This window comes from Triturus cristatus, chromosome 2_1, assembly GCF_964204655.1.
Source record: "Triturus cristatus chromosome 2_1, aTriCri1.1, whole genome shotgun sequence".
In the NCBI taxonomy this organism is placed as follows: domain Eukaryota; kingdom Metazoa; phylum Chordata; class Amphibia; order Caudata; family Salamandridae; genus Triturus; species Triturus cristatus.
The window spans coordinates 1,164,546,790-1,164,571,268 of record NC_140581.1 but is presented as its reverse complement, the minus strand read 5'-3'; the positions used below and the strand labels follow the sequence as shown (position 1 = coordinate 1,164,571,268).

Genomic DNA, 24,479 nt, shown 5'->3' with positions numbered 1-24,479 from the left:
AAACAATTCTCCCAATAGCTGGTGTGTGGGGTAAAATCAATACGACAGATTTTGTTGAGTACATACGACAGTGCTACCTTATGTCTGTGTACACAATTGTTGTCTAAATCTCTAAATTGACATCAAATTTTGGGAAATTGCGAAAGTTATCAGTTGGCTAGAATCACATTTCATTATTCTCAGGGCCACCATGTGTTCTCTGACACCCAGTTTGCGGCGCAAAGGTAATATGCAGGTCTTGCTACTGTTCTGGTATGCCGAACAAAGAAATATGACATGCTCAAGCGATTCTCTAGTATTGTCACAGGATGGACATGGGCAATCTTGCGCCCATTTCAAAGTAAAGAAATGGATGGGCAAAGTCCCATAACAGAACTGCAGAAGCAGCCTCCTGATTGCTACAGGTTCTATCTCATCCAGAAAGAGTCTTTCACTATAAGCAAGGCGCCCATTAGAGAACCAAGCTTTGCCTGAGACTATATTGGTTCATCTTTATGTTGCCAATAGTTGTCCTTAATGAGCATCTTAAAAATAGCACTAGCCTTCTCAGGAGGGCTCCAGAGACTATTGCACCCAGTCTTTGCGAGAGTCACTTTTACATATCTCAGCCAGGATATGTTGCATGAACCGGGAATATGCAGTATTTCATCTAAATCCTAGCGAAAAGAGCACAATTCAGGGTTGGCCCAGATTCATTTTCAGTAGAGGATGGGTTTTAAACCTGTCTTCTCTGAAAAATGGTCTAAGGCCAAGGCCTGGTCTAAGGGGGAATAATGGTGTGCTGTGGGCAACCCTATCAACTGGCGCATAAATTGATTTTCCGCTATTAGTAATGGATTCACATCCTTATGTCCCCATAAGTCTGTCCCATATAGAGCTGAACCTAGGGCCTGATGATAGTAAATCTGGATGGCTGGTGAGATAGGATAAAACTGAGAATCGTGGGACATTTTTACAATTACCCGGCTACTTATTCCATTTAATGCCTGCACTCAGTGACATGGGTGTGCCAATCTAGCTGTTCAGTAGTGTAACCCCCAAATAGTCTAAAGTGCCTACACGCTCTAGAGAGGTCCTTGTGAGTGTAGTTCAGGACCTTGAAGTTGGTTTTCACTACATGACTCTCCAAGCTCCTTTGCCTCCAGTAACATTCCAACGTGTCCAGAAGTCTCTGGAGGCCCATAGGTGATTTTGAGAGAAGTAGGGTATCGTCAGCAAAAATGAGAGCAGGAACCCTCATATTTGCCAGGCTCAGGCATTGTTATCACAGTGGTCCAAAAATGGGACTAGACTGTTAATATACAATGTGAACAGAGTGGGTGCAAATACGCACCCCTGCTTGCCACCTTTATAGCTAGGAAATGGATCAGTTAAGTCACTCATTTGGCCACATCTAACCTGCACAAAGTTATTTTCATGTAGTTTAATCATAACATCCAGCAGGTACTTGGGGACCCCCATTTTGAAAAGTACCTACAAGAGAGAGTATCTCAGGTCCAGGTCAGATGTCGAACACTAGTCCCCAAAGCCAACATAGAGAAGAGCACAAGATAACGTGATGGTTATCCAAAACAATAGCGGGAACCGGAACACTTGATCAGTAGTGCTAGTACGTTCTCAGAAACCAGCTTGCAAAAGAGACAGATTTTTATTTGTGGTCAACCAGTCAGGAACCCTTTTTCAAGATGGGAATTATTTCAGCCTCAGCCCAAGTTGGAGGAACAAACTTATTTTTGTATATTTACTAATGGGAAGGGGTAACCATTCCCTTTTACAAATCGATACATACTGTGAGAAATCGGCTAGTTGGTTGAGTGGGGTGTGAGCCCTTCTCAAGCAGTAGCCTCGATCCTTGCCAGGGTGAACCACAAAAAGTCACTAAATTAACTTGTGCTTAACCCTCTGCTAGCTTGGCACAAAAGCAACGTGCAAAGTATTTATGCAGCACACAAACAGTAGTAAGGTGAAAACACAACACAAGAAAATCCCACATCAATTTAGAAAAATATGAATTAGTAAATGTCAGTAAATTATTTCTCACCAAAATGACAAAAGTCCAATCAGTTTGGCGAAATGCAATTTCAAAGATTTGAGGTAAGTATAGTAAGTACAGCGCCTAAAAGCACAAAACACCACTCTGGTGATCTGGTCATGCGAGAACAGGTGAAAGTCACAAGTTCAGGGCAACTGCAATGGAGTGCGGGGAGCATGGTAGCCCTGCTGAAAAGTTAACTTCCCAAGTACAGTGCAACGAGTTCCATTCGCAGTAGAGAAGACCATGAGGAGCAGAGAGAGCATTGCAGATGGTTGCCCATGTAGTTTTAACCCCTTCGATGCTCATGACGGAACGGTTCCGTCATGAGCATCGGTTGAGCTGTGCTCATGACGGAACCGTTCCGTCATGGCCCCGCCCGCGCTAGAACCCTTCAGCACCGCGGGGGAATCCGCGCAGCGCTGAAGGGGTTTGAGAGCATGCCGGGTGTTGCGTATATGGTCGTCGCTGTATTGTGAAAATCTTGTGGGGCATGGTAAACCGTCATTGCTAGAGCTACGCTAGCAGACACCACAGGCTTTCGATTCTGTAGTGTGAAATGCATATAGCGCGTTGCGGTTCGTCACTGGCAGTCGCTATAATATGAGGAAATGGGTTGACTCGATCTTTGCGTTAGCAGCCAGCGTGGGCGGCAAGATCTTGGCACAAACTGACCTATTCGCAGTCGCGAAGACCTCAAAACTTCAGTATTCCTCCTATTCTTTTAGGAGGAGCTCAACTGATGCACAAGGGTTCAGGACCTGGGAGGCACCTCTTTGGGATCAGGAGCTCATTCCAGCCGAAGCCAGCAGCACTCAGATAGGTCCAGAGGAGCAGGTCAGTTGGGCAGTTGCGGGGAGGGCTATGTAGCTTGTTTTGTCCCTGTAGCTCGGAACAAGAGGCCAGCTAACTAGCTATTGCAGTCACTCAGGTAGCCTGGGATGAAGAGTGCAGATTCAGTCTTTCTTCTCAGACAACAGGACAGGGCTTAAGTAGCAGGGCAGTCCTCTGGCACCAGGGCAGTCCTCCTTCTGTAGTTATCACAGGTCCAGGAGTGTACTGAAGAGTGGGTATGGGGGTTCTATTTTTTATATTTTGTACCCCCATTGAAGTGAAATAAGCTTCTGGAGTTGGCCCCCTACATAGGTGTCTGGAATTTCCTGCCTTCCTGCCCTGGCCCTAGTCTGTCTGCAGGCACAGCAGGCTAGTGTGAGGTTCTTTGTGTGAGAGCTGTACCCCCATCCTGCCCTGGATGACCCTCAAGCAAACAACCAGGCTCTCTAATGTATGGCTGTCTCGGAGGAATACACAAAAGACAACTGCCAACTACACCTAGTAATGTGACCCAGGAAAAAGGCTGGGAGCACCAAATGGTTTAGATAAAAAAATGACAACTTTCTAAAAGTTACATTTTCGGAATTGTGACTTGAAATCCGACTTTACGATTAAAGAGGGTTTTAAATTACAATTCCTCAGACATCAAACATGACATTCTACCTGCTCTCAAACAAAAGTAATCATGTATTAAATGTAATAAAACAACCCAATGGTATTCTATGGGAGAAGCAGGCCTTATAGTAGTGAAGTACATATTGGTGAGTACTGGGACATGTAAAACCTAAAAATACATGTCCAACTTTTGAAATACAATGCACCCTGCTCTATGGGCCTACTCTAGGGGTGACTTATATGTACTAAAAAGGGAGTTTTAGGATTGGCAAAAGGTTTATTTTGCCAAGTTGAATTAGTAGTTTGACACTGCATACAGGCTACAATGACAGACCTGAGGCAGAAGGCCCATTTAGTAGCATTTAACCACTTTGCTAGGTATTTACAAGTAAATTAAATGTGGCAATTGAGTGTGAGACCATTTGTCTGGGTTTAAAGGAGAGAGCACAAACACTTTAGCACTGATAAAGTGCACAGAGGACTAAAAGCCCCAAACAACAGGTTCAGAAATGAATGGATGAAGGCAAAATTTATGGGGGGGTAACCCTGCACAGGCTCAGTCTTGGTGCATTGATTTATTGTGAAACTACCCTTTTCACGATGTGCGTCTTATGTAGATTGAATACTGTGACCTTTCCGGACAGCTGGAAGCACGCCAAAATCAACGCCCTCCTCAAGAAGCCCAAGGCGGACCCCAAGGACCTCAAGAACTTCCGGCCCATCTCCCTGCTCCCGTTCCCGGCGAAGGTCATCGAGAAAATCGTCAACATGCAACTGACCCGCCACCTGGAAGACAACAACCTCCTGGGCCCGTCCCAATCCGGATTCAGACGAAACCACAGCACCGAGACAGCCCTCATCGCCGCCACAAACGACATCAGGCGCCAATTAGACAACGGCGAAACATCAGCCCTCATCCTCCTGGACCTATCGGCCGCCTTCGACACGGTCTGCCACCGCACACTAAAGACTCGCCTCCATGAAGCCGGTATCCAAGAGAAGGCCCTCGACTGGACCACATCCTTCCTCTCCAGCAGATCCCAGAGCGTCCGCCTCCCGCCGTACCGATCTGAAGCCACCGACATCATCTGCGGCGTCCCCCAGGGCTCCTCCCTCAGCCCGACGCTAATCAACATGTACATGGCCCCCCTCGCACAAGTGGCCCGCCACCACAACCTCAACATCATCTCCTACGCCGACGACACTCACCTCATCCTCTCCCTCACCAAGGACCCACGCACTGCCAAATCCAACATCCACGACGAAATGAAGGCCATCGCCGACTGGATGAGGAGCAGCCATCTGAAACTGAACTCGGACAAGACGGAGGTCCTCATCCTCGGACCCACCCCCACAGCCTGGGATGCCTCCTGGTGGCCGACCACTCTGGGGACAGCACCGACACCGACCGACCACGTACGCAACCTAGGATTCATCCTCGACTCCACCCTCTCCATGTTATGTTATGTTATGTTATGTTAATGGGTGACTTGTATAGCGCACGGCTACTCCAAGGAGTGTCCCGGCGCTTTCTGACCCATTACTGAGAAAGGAGAAAAGACAACAAAAACATAACAGAATTACTGATTAAAAAGCCAGGTTTTCAAGGCCTTTCTAAAGGCAAACAGGTTGGGAATGCGACGGAGATCAACAGGAAGGGAGTTCCATAGTTTGGGGGCGAGATATTTAAAGGAACGTCCACCTATTCTGACTTTCCTAATGGGAGGCACCATTGCCAGGCCAAGATTTTCCGACCGGAGAGATCTGGTGGGTTTGTAGAAAGAAAGCCGTTTCTGAATGTAGGAGGCCCCCACCAAATGGAGTGCCTTATGGGCCAGTGTAAGAGCTTTGAATGTGATTCGCTTCTTGATCGGAAGCCAGTGAAGGGAGGAAAGCAACTCAGATGATCTAGCTTGCCGGGGTAGGCCGAAGATGGCTCTTGCCGCAGAATTATGTACAACCTGGAGTTTGTGCAAGAGATAATCCGGCAAACCCAGGTAGAGGACATTTGAATAATCAAGCCTGGAACAGATCAGAGCTTGTACTGTCAGCTTCCTGTGGGCTAAAGGGAGCAAAGGAAGGAATTTACGCATCATTTTAAGCAGACCAAAACAGGTACCCGTGAGACCTGTGATGTGTGTTTTCAAAGCCAGGGTGTTATCGATTTTGACCCCAAGGTTTTTAGCGACCAAAGAGGAAGAAGAAGGGGGGGACATGCAAACCGGCCACCATTCCTGCCAGGGCGGTTCTGCCTGACAACCGAAGAAGAGCACCTCGGATTTATCAGGGCTGCACTTGAGGCTGCTCCGCTGAAACCAGTTGAAGACAGCCCCAAGGCAACCACGGATGCTCTCCCCGTCAAACTCCATGCCCTTCTTGCAGGTGAAGAGGAGCTGGGTGTCGTCAGCGTATGATATGATCTGGGCACCCATCGACTCCGCCAGTATCGCCAATGGAGTCATGAAGATGTTAAAAAGGGTCGGGCTCAGCACCGACCCTTGTGGGACTCCGACATTCATAGGCGGCACCTCGGCGGAGTACGGGGGGGCCCAGACCACTTGTCGACGACCCGCTAGGTAAGATCTCAGCCAGCTCAACACCGTCCCTCTGAGACCGATCTCGTGAAGTCTTCTCAAGAGGGCCTCATGCGGGACGGTGTCGAAGGCCGCCGACAGATCCAACATCACCAGCATTGCTCTTCCGCCTGAGTCGAGAACTTCCTTAATGGCTTCATTAACTTCCAGAAGAGCGGTCTCGGTGCTCAAGTTGGAGCGGAAGCCAGATTGGGTAGAGTGGAGTAACCCATGGTCTTCAAGGAAGGAAGAACGCACAGAGTGGACGTGCTTCTCGACGATCTTAGCCAAGCTGGGCAGGAGAGAAATGGGCCTATAGTTAGCATGTATCTCTGGGTCAAGGCCTGGTTTTTTAAGAAAGGGAACGACCATTGCCTTCTTCCAGGCTGGCGGAACAATGCCGCTGGACAAAGATAGGTTCAAAACAGGAGAAATTAAGGAATTCAGAATCTTGGCAGTCCTGGCTAAAAAGCTCGCCGGGCACGGATCGAGCGGAGAGCCAGATTTAATCCTGAGTAAAAGATCCAGAGAATTAGATTCCAATAAAGGAGGAAACTCCGATAGAATGGGGCAGGAATCAGGAGGTAAAGTCATCAGAATGGAGTCATGCAATGAAGCACTTGGGGCAGCTGGTGGAAAAGATTCTTGAATCAATTTGATTTTCGTATTAAAGAAAATGGCCAGCTCCTTTACCCAAGATTCGGAGAATTTATGCTGGACTATGCTAGATTTGGGAGAGATAAACTCTTTAACAATGGTAAAAATTTCTTTACTGGAATTTGACGCAGACTCAATTCTATTTGCAAAATAGTTCTTTTTGGCCTCAAGAATGTCAGAGTGGTAAGATTTAATAGATAGTTTATAGGCAGACTTAGCTTCTTGGTCATATTGCTTCCGCCAAAGTCTTTCGGCTAACTTACAGTCAGAGCGAGTGACTTAGAGAACCAAGGAGCCGAACTGCGCTTGACAGATGAAGAGGGGGTAGAAAGAGGAGCAAGATCATCAAGCCTTTCAACTAACCATTCCTGGAAAGTTTCAAGGTCCCTCTCCAGATGGCCGGATAGAATACAGGGACATTCCTGAAGCGCTTGAGCAAGATTCTCAAGGGTGATTTTATGCAAAGGTCGTCTGGGGTGCCTAAGGTGGTCTGGGTTAATATGAGATGTTTTACTTCTGCCCTGAATTAAAAAACTAATCAAAGAATGGTCGGACCAGAGAACAGGGGTGGGATGGGACATAATAAGGGGAAAGGTGGAGAACACTTGGTCAAGCGTGTGACCCTTATCATGAGTCGCACTTGAGATGTAAGGAGTTAGACCAAGAGGAACAGTGATGTCCTTGATTTTGACCGCTTCACTGTCCAACTCAACGTCCATATGGATGTTAAAGTCCCCTAACATTATGCAGTTTTCCACCTTCAAGCAAAGAGCAGTAATAACAGATTGAAGGTCGTCAAAGAAGGAACCCCGCAGACCCGGAGGTCTGTAGACCAGAAGCCCAGAAAAAGATTGATGCGGGGAGAGTGCAATGGAAAAGGCGAGAGATTCGCAGCCAGAAATAGGCAGAGATGGGATAATTGTGCAGGCAAACGATCTAAGAACTGCAAGTGCAACACCACCACCTTTACCCACTGTCCTATCCTGTCTGTAAACAATATACTCTGGCGGAAAGGCTGCCGCGATGTCAGGATTAGACGACTCACAGAGCCATGTTTCTGTGAGCAAGAGACAGAGTGGGTTCTCAGAGGTAAGTAGCTCGAAGATGTCCAAAGCGTGCCTATGTAAAGAACGGGTGTTAAGCAATAAGCACTTAAACAGTTTGGGAGGGAGCGGACGGGAACCCTCAGAAGCCCGGTATATGTTGGGATACCATCCACAACCTGGACAGCAGCATTTACCTTTGAATCGGCCAGGAAAGACATACCGACAGGTAGCGGTATTAAGGTTGAATGAGAGTAGATCCGCTGCAGAGTAGGTAAGCTTATGGCCAGAGCCTGCCGCCTCGCCGTCCGCTGCCGTGTCGCGGACGGGCGCAGACGGGCAGGACTCTGGCACGACTCCGGCGCAGATCCGGCGCGCCCGCTGATCGCGTCCGCTGCGCGGAGTCATCCCTGCCCGTTTTTATAGTGCTCTCAATGGCGTCCCCAACCCAGCCCAACCCAAGATGGCCGCCAAAACCGGCGCCCGGTGCTCTCAGCCGAGAGCAGGACCGGAACAGCAGGACGGGTAAGAGTAGACTTCTGGGTGCTACTGGGCGCTGGGGGGTCTCAACACACCTCTAAGATCAGGTGTGGAGCAAAAACAGGTACAAATACAAACGCTAATAAAAACGAGTTAAAAGCGATTTAAAACACAGGGACAGACAGGAGACCTCCCGGCTTCCGCCTCAGGAGGGAAAAAGGTGCGTGCAGTGTCAGAATAGCCGATTACCTGCACCTGGCGCCTTTTATAGTGCTCTCAATGGCGTCCCCAACCCAGCCCAACCCAAGATGGCCGCCAAAACCGGCGCCCGGTGCTCTCAGCCGAGAGCAGGACCGGAACAGCAGGACGGGTAAGAGTAGACTTCTGGGTGCTACTGGGCGCTGGGGGGTCTCAACACACCTCTAAGATCAGGTGTGGAGCAAAAACAGGTACAAATACAAACGCTAATAAAAACGAGTTAAAAGCGATTTAAAACACAGGGACAGACAGGAGACCTCCCGGCTTCCGCCTCAGGAGGGAAAAAGGTGCGTGCAGTGTCAGAATAGGTAAACGCCGTCTCCTCCTCCTACTACAACACCCTCAGCACACTTTGCAGAATCTACAAATGGATCCCAGCCGAAACAAGAAGAACGGTAACACAAGCCCTCGTCAGCAGCAGATTAGACTACGGCAACGCACTTTACGCCGGAATCCCTGCCAAACACCTACGACGACTCCAGCGCATCCAAAATGCCTCCGCCCGACTGTTCGTCAACGTACCCCGCCACTGCCACATCATCCCCCACCTGCGAGACCTACACTGGCTCCCCGTCGAAAAGAGGATCACCTTCAAACTCCTCACCCACGCTCACAAAGCACTCCACAACGCCGGACCAGCCTACCTGAACAACAGACTCAGCTTCCACACCCCCACCCGCCAGCTCCGCTCTGCCAGCCTCGCACTCGCCACCGTCCCACGCATCCAACGAACCACCTCTGGTGGCAGATCCTTCTCCTACCTCGCCGCCAAGACCTGGAACACCCTACCTACCCACCTACGTCAGACTGAAGACCTACTCGCCTTCAGAAAATGCCTCAAGACCTGCCTCAGCGCCTTGAGACCCTCACGGGTATGTAGCGCGCTTTACAAATCCCCTGATTGATTGATTCCATGCCTGATTAGCTCATAGCTCCATTTGCCAAATCTCCTTAGAGGATCCAGTTCAACTATAGCCTTTAAAACTGAAGTTGCTCTACGAATTAGAAATGCTTATTCTAAGATTCTACGTTTTCAGTACTAAAAAACCTTGGTTTTATAGAACATGTAATAACACAGTTTAAGTTCATAAGCACTGTAAAATAACAGGTGTTTTTATTACCTTTCCTAATGGCACTCAGTTTATCGACCTCAGAATGATGTAATGTTCGGCTTGCCGGTTTAAACTTGAAGGCTGCAGATAAAACAAATGTCAGCAGCGAGTGCTTAACTCGTTGATTCACCTTACCCTTTTCTCTTTTGTAGATCATCTGTTCTACAGATCTGGTTTCTGAGGTCTCAACTCATACATTCTATGAGAATAGGGCCTATCCCATGACATATTACAGCTGGGGACTTCCTTCTTTGCACTTGATCCTGTTTACGCTACCAAAGCAGCCCTTGAAGGATGCAGGAAGGTGTGGGCTATTGGTAGTTTGATTTAGTGGCTAATCATGTTTGCCTATAGTGCTTCAGCAATGCTCTTTTGATTTTTGTCCTTACTTTTCAATGCTGATCTGAGCTGTACAATTTAATGTTAGCAAGGGGGCTGTGACTAATGGTCCTCACGAGGGGAAGTGACAGTCACGTGGTGGAGGGTGGGATTTCAGTTCTCTATTTTCAAATTGGATTTCACTTCATTACCTACTGTCCTTTGTTGTGCCTGCTTTGATAGAAAAAAACTGCCACTATTGTTATTTTTGTTTCTCTCGTAGTGGCCAGTCTTGTCAAATCTGGAGTAGGTTAAGCTATAATTCCCTTGTTTTTATGGTACTGCAATATTGGTATCAATTTCTTGGCCAAATATATAAAGCAGTCCCATACCGTTTGTTAACCAATTCAAAATTCTAGTACTACTAGCTTTACCCACTCATATTTAACAAACAAATTACTCAAAAAAAGTCACATTCGCAAAATAAAATTACATCGGATTAATATTGTGACATTAATTAAGGACAAATATCTATTCGCATTGGAGGTTTCTGCATTGCAGAGTGGGTATTTTTCAGGCCAACAATTCTTAACATGGTGTCTGCTGTGATTACTTGGGGTCCGCATCTGTTTGAAAAAATTAATAATACCAGATTAATAAAGTACATACACATAAAAAATCGAAATGTAAAATTGACATCTGAGTGAAATAGTTGCCAAAAACGTTTGGAATTTTTTGCGCGAGTTTGATTGGTCCCTAAATAATTGGCCGGACACAAGACTGAATATCTGGTGAAGAATTTCATTCTTTGATCTGAAAATTGGGGTTTATCATCAGCATTCCCATTGATGGAAGAAGCTTTTTTTTTCAGCAAAAACCCCAACGAGTCTTTGTGAACAATTAAAGCAGACAGGCACACTGAAAAATGAATTAACTCCTAAAGAATTTCACTTTTTTCCCATAGGAAAAATCCCTAGGCAATCCCTTCTCGGAGAGGTGGCCGATTCTTGCAAATCAAACGGTCTTTTAAGCTGGATACTGTTTTCTCAGTTACAACATAGATTTTGTTCCTTGTTCTTCCTCATCTCCTAAGATAGACATTTTTCCACAGTGCTTATTTCTTGGGACCGGAACTTATTTTCCATGATCAGACTTTCATCCAGAGCAAGAGAGAGAAAGGAGGAAAAGGGAGAAAGGGGATGGCAAAGAAGGATATGACCATAGCAATACATTTATAATGCAGGGGTGAATAAGAACCTGCACAATTCAGATAACGCTAAAGGAATGGTGGAGGATCAACGCAAGATGCATATAGTGTAATCGAGACTAGGAAGCTTTGTTATTCTGCAATGTTGGCAATAGGCAGCATTGGTGCTGGATTAGCAAAAAAAACTTTCGGCCTCTGGACTTCTATTCTTAAAAATTAGGCTCCGCCCAAACCTGAAGCTATCATATATTGGGAGATTAGAAACATCAATTTATAAAGTTTCAGAAGGCCATCAGCTCAGTCTTTTCTAGTGGATCCTACTTAAGTTGCACAAGATTTCGCTTTTTTTATTCAACAGAGGTTGCAGATGACACCGTGATCTCTATCGTGGAATAAAATACACTTCTGAGTGGCCTGCACGCGTAAGACCATTGGACATTACTGAAGCAAAGGCTACACATCTACCGGAAGATTTTCTTCCTTCAGATAGGGTGGTGTGTCGGTTGCAGGTTCTATGTATTTGATGCAACATGATGTACACATACACTTATGTATCCTAATGCAAAATCAGAGGATAGAGAATTACAAAAATAAATTAGAAGCTTTATAAGACATCAATTAAAAAAGAAAACATAGTATGTTTCATTTTTGTTGTTTATTTGAAAAGAATATTTTAATTGAATAAATGGCATGATAACTAAAGTCTCTTATTGAATAATGCCAAAAACACTGAAGTGTAAAATTTGTTCATAACTAGTCCTTACAGAACATGAAAATAGATTATGATGTTAAATAAATAGTATGTAATTGGCATATTTACAATGTGCTAATGACAAGAGTGCAGGAATATAACTAAATCATTAAAAAGGCAAAGATAAGTTCATAACTAGTGTATAAAATATATATATATATATATATATATATATATATATATATATATATATATATATATATATATATATATATATATATATATATATATATATATATATATATATATATATATATATATATATATATATATATATATATATATATATATATATATATATATATATATATATATATATATATATTCCTTCCACAACACACCCCTGGCAGTGGAACGCTCGGCGGGTGCCTCCAAAGTGGGGGGTGGTCCCACTTGTTACACAACAACTCCAGATTCGGGAGCACTCACGGGGCAATTACCAATTTGTTTGTGCAAAATGCATTTTCGACATCGGCCTTCCTCAGTGCACCAAATTGAATAACATGCACAGGTGTCCATAATTTCATTCTTTTAATAATCATTGGCGGGACCGTGGACCAATCCATGAGCGGCATCTCCGTTTGTCGGGAAATACGTTACAAACATGAAAAGGCCTCGAAGTCCAACAATTCATTGTGGTGCGTCATTTAAGGTAAAATTCAAATCCTTCATTTTTTCATGTTTAACCATTATTTGTCATGCCGGTCTTCCACGGATACCGGTAATATCCATGCCTGTGCAGGTCTCCCTCGCCTGCTGCAAGATGCCATTCCCAGGTACTCCGCAGATGTCCCGCTTATGGTCGGGCATCTCATACTTGAATAGACTGCATCATTCTGGATGTCGGGCCCCTGGCAGCAGCGGTTCACACTCACCAAACAAATTCCTTCCACAACACACCCCTGGCAGTGGAACGCTCGGCGGGTGCCTCCAAAGTGGGGGGTGGTGCCACTTGTTACACAACAACTCCAGATGCGGGAGCACTCACGGGGTAATTACCAATTTGTTCGTGCAAACGGCATTTTCGGCATCGGCCTTCCTCAGTGCACTAAATTGAATAACATGCACAGGTGTCCATAATTTCATTCTTTTAATAATCATATATATATATATCACATCCCCAGTTGAAGACCCCCTGAAAAGCAGATGAATTCCATTGATTCTTTTAATAATAGGTAACTGGCATTTTCATTCAGGTGCGTTTCATAGCCTTACGCGTTTCAGAGCACAGCTCCTTGGTCACAGGCTCCATGATACTGCACAGAAAAGGTGAAAAGGCACCCCCCCTCTGCATGTTCATTTAATTAGCCCTCAGTGGCCTCACAGGTGAGTTCAACTAAGTGTTGCATGCTGGTATCAGTAGTTCACTTTCAAAATTCCTTTACCTTTAGTAGGTTTATTTGCTGCAGCAAAATGTTCATTTAATTTAAAAGCCCTCCAGTGGGCCACCGAGATGAAAATGTTCCGTTTATTTTTTCTTTTCTGCTTTACCACTAAGGAAGACTCAGAGAAGTTCCATGTCCTCGTCGCCCCCTAACCTCGACCTTGAGGGGTGGTGCAGTCTTCCCGGCTAGATTGCCGTTAATAAATCTTTAAACAAAATATCCCCAGTTTTGGGTTTCATATTAACGAACGGCTGTCCAGCTTGCACAACCTTGCTGAAAAGAAAACCGAGTCCGTGGTTTGGACCGTCCATGCCACAAATGGAACTATGCAATGTACATCGGCAAGCCTACTGGAGGGTGGGAAATAATATTAATTGCCTCTTGGCATCCATACACCCACCAGGGAAAAAGGAAAATGAACTAAAAATCCCAGCATGCAAGGAAGGAGAAATAAAACACCCACTGATGGGAACCCACTGCGGGAAAAAGTATTATGAACTATTTATCTCACCATGCATGGATACTAATTAGCATTCCACTAGAGGCGATAAAGATCAGTCAGTCAAAGAAACGTTTATTTATACCATTTGGTCCTTAAACACATATCACATGCAATCAAATCAATTTTAGTGATCACATCACTTAAAAAGACAAGAAATAGTTCACTATATAAAAACTTATAAAAATCTAAATACCTTAAAATATACCCCATCTTCATATCGTCACCATACCATCCCACAATATTAATACAATCATCATAAATTACATAAAAAGGTATGAATCTATATCCTCATAAAAACCTTTTTAGTAGCAATCATAAACCACCCTATGTCACACGTTACATCAAACAACCTCAATTCAGTTAAAAGTTCCATAGCTTGTACGTGGTTTCTAATCCCATATTTTAAAAAGATTGGATGCAAAATCATTTTCCATGAGGTCAGTATTTTAAAGCAATCCAATAAAATATGCAATCTATTGCACTTGGTACTCAAGCCACATGCCCAATTTCCCTCTAGATCAATCATGGCTATTTTCACCTTTTCATTAATATAGCAGGGATTAATTCCGACCCTTAGCCTTAACACTTCTCTTCTTAAATAGCGATTGGATAGTGAGTCCAATTCAATTTAAATAAATTCAAGTTAGAGTGTAAAACAGTAAATAGGAATTCAAGGGGGTTTGGGAACTTCTTCAATCAATTAAAGGTTGAAAAGTATTAAAAGTCTGTCAGGATGAATCAAGAAAAACAGTAACTGATGACTGTAAAATGCCTCTTTTGAAAACAAGTTCAATTGGATGTATGTAAGCTGTATCCATTCTGTGATTAAAGCATGTGCCATACCACCAAACTTGAAAATAAATATATGAGGAGTTTTTCTAGTTTCTAGGTCGAGCCTACAAGCAGCGCGCATGCGCTGGTTCTTGGCGACCTATTGTATCAAAAAAGAGAAAAAAACAGATTTTATCAAGCCCATTACCTACCATTTGTTGGCGTCATAATCATTTTCTTTGCTGCCTTTTAATTCTGCAGCAGATGTGAGACGTCCTTTCGATCTTACTCTCTATCGCATGGTCCAAGTACAGATTGATTTTTCTTAATTAGTATTAGACCCCTGGTCGTGCTGTTATTTAGGTACTAATTCTTCTATTGTCCATAAATAGCAGTCATCTGTGCGCACCCAGCTTTTCAGTGGAGGATATCCCGCCCGAGTTCTCATACGTCCGTATCACTCAACCACAAACTTTTAATGATTTGAAATTGGAATCTTCTCTAGGCACGAACAAAAAAACAGTAGCAGCCACTCTGCGCATGCTTAGGAGAAAAGTGTCTAGCTGTCGCACCGAATCCGGAATAACAAGCTGCTGATACCCCAGGCACAAACCTGAAAACTGTAGATGTAGGTTCATAAAACATCAGGCAGGTTAGATCCTTCTCAGGGATTCGCTCAGAGGAAAGGGGTGCTTCATCGGTGTACCCCTTAGCTGGGCTTCTCTGGGGCAAGGAGACCTTCTTGAACCAGTGCCTCAGGTGTGTGGTCGGCCACTCTCCCTTCCTATAACATGCATACAACGTGCGAATCGCCCCACTTATTTTTGTATAATCTCTGCCCAACAATCCTGTACCCCAGAATGACAGAAACAAACACGGATTGTTCATCCATGGCGTAGTCCTTTTTTTTCACTTTAAGGTACTCATTCCTGGTTAGATCTTTACTTTATTAAATTGATCATAGTTCAAGAATAAGGAAAACACACACCTGTACATTTACTTTATGAATGACCCAGAAGATGCAAGCATATAAAAGGTTACGTTATGCAAAAATGCCAGCAGACCCCAACTTGCACTGGCCCCTGGGTACCACCCAGGGTTTTCGACAGCACTGATGCAACACATTGACCAGCAGTCATTTTATTGGTAGTACCTTTTCAGCCCTTCATTCCAGCGGTCCCACCACCAGGGCACCGCATATCGCCCTGGCCCCACTGGGATTCCTGACCCAGGACACCCCCAAAAGTTCTTAACACACACCCAGGCCTCTCGGGTAGGGCACTAGAGTCCAGGACCATCAGCAGGTCAGTCGCCCTTCCCGCCAGCCCAGAGCCCCTTTAAATGCTCGCCCTGTCCCGAGGGTCAGTCAGTCCATACAAAGGAGAGTCCACATTTCAGTATCACCAGCCATTTTTCTGCCAGGGAGCCAGCCACAGGGCAAGGAGCTCACTAGCGCTCTCGCCCTCCCCCTCCTATAGCTTGACCGTGAGACACCTCTGCAATGCCCCCTAAAATTGTCTGAACAAATATCTCTTGACCCTTGTTGGACAGATGCGCCCCATCCTTGAGATATAGTTCTGCTTTGGATGCCTAAATCACATTGTGCCTGATCGTGTGTAGCGAGGAGCCGGCCTATATCTTAGCCACCGCATGATTCAATTTCTTAACTGAACCATTCACCGCTTGTACAGGTGCGCCCTTGGGCCATACCCGACGTGGTATTACCTCAGACCGAAGCCTGACTGTAGCTGGCAACAGGTTCCTTACCTGAGAAAGTATAGAAAAGAATGCCTTCTTCAACCCCTCCAGCCTGAAGGGATCATGTCATTACTAAGCCTGGGTGGGTAACTACGCTCCGCCAGCGTAGTTTATGTAGTTTTGCCTACTTTGCATTCTGTTGCGAACGCAGAGTTTAGGCAAAACTCCGTGGCGGAGTGTAGTTAGCCGGTCCCTCCACCCTCCCCAAGTAATTATAAAGTAATTTTAAAAGGCACTTACCTGCCGTGGCTGACTCCTCCTCGCCATGGCCACTCTCCTTCCTTCTTCACTGATAACCCACAGGTCACACTCACAAGATGTACAACACAGGGGTTATCTAAGAAGGACGGTGAGGTCGAGGAAGGAGAGCAGCGATGGCGAGGAAGAGGCAGCCACGGCAGGTAAGTGCCTTTTTAAATATTTTATATTTAATTTGGGAGGGGGGAGGGCGCGTTGCGGAGCAAAGTTCCACAGAGTTGTTTTCCAACTCTGTGGAACTTTGCGTAGATGCACTACGCCTGCTCAGCCCAGGGTTAGTCATTACCCCCTGCACCAGGGGCGTAACACAGGCCCCCACAGCCCCCGCGGTGCGGGGGGCCCAAGCTCCAGGGGGCCCACTCAGCACAGCACTCTTGCCGGGGAGCTCTTGATTGAGCCCGGAGGGGGCCCCTTCACGTTCCTTGCAGGGAGGCCCCCTCAAGTTTCGTTACGCCAGTGCCCTGCATGGATGACTAGAACGTCCGGGGTGGGAATACTACCCCTCTCCAATGTCCCCTGCAAGTGGTCGAGCAGCTCGCTTAATCGTTGCCCATTAATGCGTTCCTTTAATTTAGAAAGCACTCACTCTCCCACCTTTGCACGGTACTTCGCAGAAGTTGTGTGAAAACTTATTAAAAATGCCTTCAAAGTTCTCCTTTCAAGCACACGAGTATTACTGGGAATGGAGTTTGAGAGTGCCACCCCACAACTGCTAACTGTAGTTCATGTTGTAAAAAAATAAGGCTGTTTCCTCCCCAGCCATCCAAAGACAGTTGCAATGTCCACGAGGAAGCAGCAGTTCAAAGGAACAAGGAGAATGATTCGATTATTGGCAGGCCCCCCGTACCGCAGCCTCCAGCCAACAAAAGGAGCCGATTTCGTAAAATGGCACGCCCTGGCACTGCTCTGACAAAGAGCTCCTCCAAGTGACCTCTCGGGATTTCTTTTTTTAAATATCGGAAAAGAGTTGCCCCCTTTTTTGGCGCTATCACAACTGCTCACAGCTCCCCCATAGGCTATATTTGAGAAATAAGTAATGCCTTAGCTCTTCTTTGGCAGCCGACTTTAGAACTGGGGTTCGAGTCCCAGTGTAAGCCCAACGTCCTGTGATTTTGAGCACAACTCTCAATGTCTCAGTGCCTGTGAACATGAGCGTGGCCTTGTGTAATGTAACTGGTGGTCATGTAAAGTTCTCATGTAAAGTACTCCAATACTCTTACGGCGTGTTCGTGCTATATAAACACAGAAAAAACATTGGCAAAGCCAATAGCTCTTGACCAAGCAAGATCTATTGTCTTTGCCAGTGTTTTTAGCCATGTTGTACAGCATGGCTAAAAAGTAAAAACAAAAGTGCTGTGATGCTATCAACGTCGGCCGCTTTATAGTGCATTTTCACTTTTAACCATGCTGCATAGCAGTCATGCAGCTGTATAACATGACAACGAAAATATTGACAAAGCCAAATAGCTCTGCTAGTCGTCTTTTCAATGTTTTCCTTGCCATGTTGTAGAGCTGTATGGCTGCTATGCATCATGGTTTAAAGTAAAAAAAGAAGCATTGGCATAGCCAATAGGTCTCGACTTTTGGGACCTTATAAGTGTTTAGTTATGCAGCACAATATCCTTGGTGCAACAACATCAACTGTTGCATGGCTAAACAGTTATAAGGTCCCAAAGGCGAGACCTATTGTCTATGCCAGTGCTTTTTGAATTTTGCATGTATGTGTTTATGTATAAATGTATGCTTATCTGTGCATGAGTGCATGCCGTGAATGGGTATGTGCACGTATTTTTGCTTGTGAATGGTGGGTGTATGTTTGTGCACTTGAGAATGGATGTGTTTGAGTGATTGCGTGGGGATGGATCACTGTGAGTTTGTGTGCACTTGTAAGTGAATGGGTGGCAGTGAATGTGTGTGTCCGCCTCACGGCTCAGCCACTGAGTATTATATATCATAAAAAACTTTAGGGAAAAAACTGTCTACCTGTGTATTCCTGTGCATTGTCAGAATCATTGCCATTCATGAACGTTATAAGAGAGTAAAAATGATTCTATACCCTACCATGGCATCTTCTGGTGCCTCAGTGGCACTAACTTTAGACTGTGTTTACTATGATTGTGTAACTATTTCCAATATTTTACCCCTGGGTACAGAGTTCCACGAGGTTAAAAAGCTTAACATTGGTGCACTGTTTTGTGTGATTCTTTCGTTTGGGCAACTGGGCGACAGCAATGATAAATTGAGAATTGTATGCAGAGGATAATATTTATTTCGCACAGCTAAAATATATGTGTGTGCACTGCATTAAAGAGCAAAAGTAATGCTGTCTCTCCAAGCGAACAGGTCCAGAGTCTCTCTACCCCTTGCCAATGTTACTTGGATTGCTGAGTTACTTTAAACTGGGTGCTGCTGCATTGAAAGCCGCCACACCAACTTAATGCCAGACATTTTGGATGGGGGCCCAGTCAGCTTGTGAACTTGAAGACAGCTAAAAAGCAAATTCTCTGTAGGATCCGGATGTTTTCTGCGTTATTTCCTGGAGTGCTAAGGATAGAATTTAAAACCGGTATTGGCAAAGCCAGCAGGTCTCTCATTTGGACTGATTGGCTTTGCCAACGGTTTCAGTGATGCTGTACAACAGCCCGATAGCAGTGCAGAATGCTTGAAAAAGAATAAAATAAAGTGACAGAGGAGGCAAGAGAAGTACACAACAATGACAGCTGAAAACCCATGCGTTCTTGTGGAGTGCTTCACCAAAAAGCAAAACGTAGTGCTTGAAAATTGAGAAGCAGGGGGAAATAGATAATGCAGCAATGCTCCAGGGGAGGGACCCGCACAAGAAAGGTCAAGAGGTAAAGCCCACACTGGCAAAAGAAGAACAAGGAAGTTAACCGCGGGGCCAAAGTGAAAGTGATCGCGGGGGAAAAATGCTACCGCCGGCCACAGCTTGCAGTGCATGTGCACGAGTGGTGTGCGCGCAGCAGTAATCACGCCATATGGCGCCTCTGCTCAAGCGCGCGCCCGCGCACATGCACTGCAAGCTGTGGCTGGCGGTAGCATTTTTTGAAGCCCTTACTTAAAGTCTTGCCAGACCAGCGCAAGCGCTGGGTCAGGCGAGACCTAAAAAGGGCTATGAAATCAGACATCGTTCACTGTGTTAAAGCACTTTTTTGTACCTTTAACCAGGTTACAGAGCAGTTGCCGTACTGTACAACATGACCAAAAAACATTAGCAAAGCTAATAGATCTCGCATAGGCGAGACCTACTGGATTTGCCGATACTTGTTAGTTTTCTGCTGAAAAGCAACAGCAATTAATACATAATCAACGCAAATGTTTAGTGGGCAACTACTCCAATCCTCTGAAAGGCTACCCAGGAATATATTGGTGAAGGAAAAAGGTACCCTAGTATTAAAAATAGAGTTGATTTGTTTCCATACCTTAAACCAAAATTCATGTGAACAGGAGAAACTAATATGTTTAAGATGTGTATGAGTATTATTGCATTACCACCTGGAAGGTAGAAAGAAACAATTTGTTTTGATTAAGGCAACTGGGGTAACCATAAGCCTATTCTAAATATAAAAGAAGGTTTGAATTGTATGAGCTGTTCTGGAGGTTTTTCTAAGATTAAACCGTAGTTTGTAACACAGTATAGTAAAACAGGATTTGTTGTAGACATGTTCTCATTGCAATTCAACTTCCAATTTATATCTATTATCTAGGGGTATATAGAAGGCTCTGTAAGTTTGAAAGGCTGTAGGAGATGATAAACACAAAGTTAATAAGAGATGATAAACACAAAGTTAATAATTGAGGATTATAGGGAATATTGGGATTGTGTTTAGAAATTGTAGGAAGAGTTTGTGTGATGGCTTGAATCAGGGAAGTAAATCGTTTATGATGTAAAGGGGGAAGTTAAAAAGTGCTTGTGCTTGAGAGAAGAAAAGAAAATAATCACTGTGGAGAAGTTGATGGGCCCAAAGTAAATCCTTGTTTCTCAGAGTTTCAAAAATTTATTTTTTATTAATCTTTAGAAATTTATCAACTAAATCGAGGAATTTAAAAATTGATCTTTGTAAGAAAGATGAAAGATAAATAGGGGTTATAATAGTCTACACATATCTGTGTGAATAGGAAAAGACATGGAAGGGGGTTTGTGAGTGAAAGACAAGAACTCTCTAAAGGGGAAAGGATGTATTCAGAATGATTCCAAGTGAAACCTAAGAGGACAGAATTCGGAAATGGTATTGAGCAAATACTTGGAAGTTTGTTTGAAAAAGAAAGCATGATGATACGATTAAAAGCCTGGAAAATGTTTTCTTCCTTGTTGTTCATTTCAGTTACGTTTAAGAAGAGACAGGGTGGTGGCCACGATGGCGGTTGAGCTTTAGAGTTGCCCCTGTTGCCCGATGCCTATCCGCTGCCATCTTACCTGACCACGCCGACCTTCTTGAGTAACGAGGCTCGTTGCAGTGCCTGGCAGTGACAAAAAAGTCATTCAAGGTGCTTCCTGACTGGATAGCTGCGGCGTGGGGACCCGCTGGACTGGCAAGCTGCTCGAGTGGCAGCCAGCTGCCACAGACACACCAAGCTCTGCGGTGTCATCCGCCTTGCTTTTCCGGTGGCGCAAGACAGTTATGTGACCTGAGTTGGTGGGTGTCGACCGGAGAGAGGAGATTCGGCCTGGGGGCGAACCCCGCCCTTCCGGGCCCCGTTTGGCCTTGTGGTGGCCTGTGGTGCGATCGGCCACTTGGGCCCGGCTGCAGCTACATAGTAGATGTGCCCTGACTACCGGCAGCCCAGTCCAGTGGTGGCAGGCCCTTCCCTCGCCCACCCGCAAGCGAGAAGTCCCTGATTGCCCCGGCGGTGCCTTCCAGCTGTGTTCCTTGCTGTGACAGGGCCCGGGGTGGAGAAGGAGATATGCTCTGCTGAAGCCCTGGAGCTGAGGGCTGTGCTGTGATCCAGCTGAACAAAGCCCCCCACCTTCTTTGTTCCTCTCTCCTTACCCGGAAGGGGACGTGGAATCTGCGGCAATGCCAACACGACGCACGGAGGAGGACTGGGAGCGGAGTTGGTAGCAGCGGCCTGCTCTGCCCTGCCCTCGGAGCTGGGGCCGTGCGTCTGCTGTGACTGGGGCCAGTATATACTTTTGATTCGGTGGCGGTGAGAGCTGCTGGCGGCTGCAGTGGTGTCCATAGGGGCACCACAATGCCATTCCTGGGGCCTAGTGGGGGCGTGAGTGGCCTACCTGTTCTGGGCTCAGTGTTGCAGTGGAGAGCTCATTGAGTTCTGGGAGTTGCTCCTGAAGCCCTTCAGTTGCAGCGTCCCCCACTAGGTTATTGGTTACTGGGGCCGCAGGGAGTGTAGGCCGGCCTCCCACACGTGCAGCGAGTTGGAGCCCTCTGGTGATGAGCTGGGGCGTGGGAGGCGAGCAGGAGCTCGGGACTTCAGGATGCCGTGGGGCACCGTGGTGCTCCTGTGAATGGTGGGCAGCAGTGGTGGGCAGGGCGAGGGTCCTCCTTCCTGACATTCTTGCCTGTGCTCTACATCTAGACCTTCCCTGGCCCCACCTGCCTGCTCCCCAAGGACTTGCTGTCCGGTGGGCCTTTGGCGGTCCATATAATTCTCCCCCCCCCCCCTCCCGGGCCGCCCCTGGGCCTTGGTCTGGAAGTGTTTCTTTTCTCCCCCTCCTACTGAACTATTGGACCCCTGGCCCTGGAGATTGGGGTGGGGGAAGATTCGGCCACAGACTCGGGTCCAGACTAGAATGGACCAATATATGGGCCTACCAACTGATCCCCTGAGACAGTTGAGGGCCCGGTGTACCAGGTGTCCGACTTGCTGCAGTGGGGGGGGGGATCTGGATGTGGTCCTTAAGGCAATACAAGATTACAGAGATGCTGGAGTGGATGGCCTCCATGTGGATCTCTCCCTGCTGCGCCATGATCTCCGTAATGTGGTGAACAGAACTACGGAGGTTGAGACCCTAGTATTCAATGCTGAGGACGAGATTACCTCTTTCAAAAGCCATACTTCCAAGTTGTTCGCCTCAATATCATCGCTAACGGAGGGAGCAGAGGATGCTGAAAATAGATCGCAGCGTAATAATCTCAGACTTATTGGCCTGCCTGAGTTTCTGGAGCAGCGGGGTACTGGAGGACTGGTATAAAACATGGGTGCCCGAGAATAAACTGTCTGCTTTCTTTGTCATTAAAAGAGTGCACCACTCCCTGGTACCGAAGCCACTGCCAGGGGGCCCCCGCAGCCCGTTATTCTGAGGTTGCTTAACTATAAGGATCGAGACTTGATCTTGCAGGAGACCCGCACCCTTCCAGACCTGTGGTTCGACAGCTCTCGTTTCTCATGTTTCCTGATTATATAAGGGCGGTGCAGCAGCAGCGGTGCTCCTTTGCCGAAACTTGAGCTACATGCTCCTATTCCCTGCCCATCTTAAAGTCTTCTTCCAGTCTCACACTCTCTTTTTTGACCCAAGACAATAAAAGCAGAGCATGATTGGAAATTCTGTGTGAGAGAATGTGCACAGATTGAACCGAAAATAGAACCGCTGCTGATAACCACAACAAATCTATGCAGGATTTCGCTGCATGTGCTGCAGAGTGGTGAGTATAGGCACATTTGGCAGGAGGCCAAGAGCGCCATACATCACAGAGGCCCAGCAAATCAGCCAACGAGGCCAGACAGACTGACCGGAAACTCCTGGCAGGGTACCGGGCATTTGAGGCATCCAACTCCGGATCGGGAACTGCATTACAATCTCCTCCAACAACTGTAAAGCCCTGGAGGAGAGTCAAGAGGCACACCGTGTGGCATGGCTGACTGACCTCTAAGATAAAATACTGCACCTGGAGGCCACCCTACATCACTGTGGCACTGAAAGCACTCCTCATCTTCTGGCCATAGCTCACGCAGAACTGTGACAGGTCTCCCTCGAGGAAGCCAAACACTGTTGGATGGCCTCTATGCAGAGGGTGTACGCATCTGGTGAATCCCAAATTGTCTCAGGTGAAGGCTCAGGGGAGGAATTGTTTGTAAAGTATAAATTTATAATACTTCAAAAGCACTCCTGAAAGAGGGTCCAACAGTAGAGATGTATTGAAATGCCATCTTCTATTGACTTTACAGTAGGGAGCAGGTCTAGATCGAGAGTATCAGGGGCATGGTCAGTGATTAATACTGAGCCGATTTCAGCATTTAAAATATGTTATGATAGTGGTATATAAAGAAATAAGTGGTGAATTGTAGATTGGGACAAAGGTACTGGAGCGAAAAAAGTGTATTCTCTTCAACATGAGATTACAAAGTACCCAAACGTCCGTAAGAGATCCTTGGTGTGTAGGTGTAGTAACTTTTTGTGTTTTGAGAGGAACAAAATTTACTTTAGAATTACGATCAATAAAAGGATCCATCACTAAGTAACAGTCCCCTCCAAAGATTATAAAGTCATTGGAAATGGTCATCAATTTATGTGAAACAGAATTCCAAAAGGTGTTGTGAGCTGGAGCAGGGGCATACACATTGAAAAGTGAAAGAGGAATTTTATTAATGTGCAGTTTCACCTCAAACCATCTGCCCGCTGTGTCAGAATCCTGAGAATGTAATGTCACATTTAGTAATTCATGGCAAAGGATAATAAAACAGTTCATTGCCTACCTTTTATGTTTTTGAACTTCTGAAACAATTACATGAATTTCCAGCAAAAGTACAACATCAGACTTTAACTTGTACAAATGTTAAAGAACACTATGTCTGTTAATTGGCGAACCCAACGCTTTAACATTCCCAGAGATTTCACGTAATGTCATTTAGAATTAAGTAAAGTGAATACACAACATAAAATTATAGTTTCAAACATTCATGAAACAGGTCACTAAGCCAAATTTGTTCAAATAAGTTATATTTGT

The 24,479-nt window shown here is 45.7% G+C and overlaps 1 protein-coding gene across 2 annotated transcripts in view; it reads left to right on the top strand.

The window, feature by feature from the left end:
* The window catches only part of DGKQ (diacylglycerol kinase theta), a 1,093,519-nt gene that overhangs the window by 850,595 nt on the left and 218,445 nt on the right, over positions 1 to 24,479 (top strand). The window lies entirely within an intron of this gene.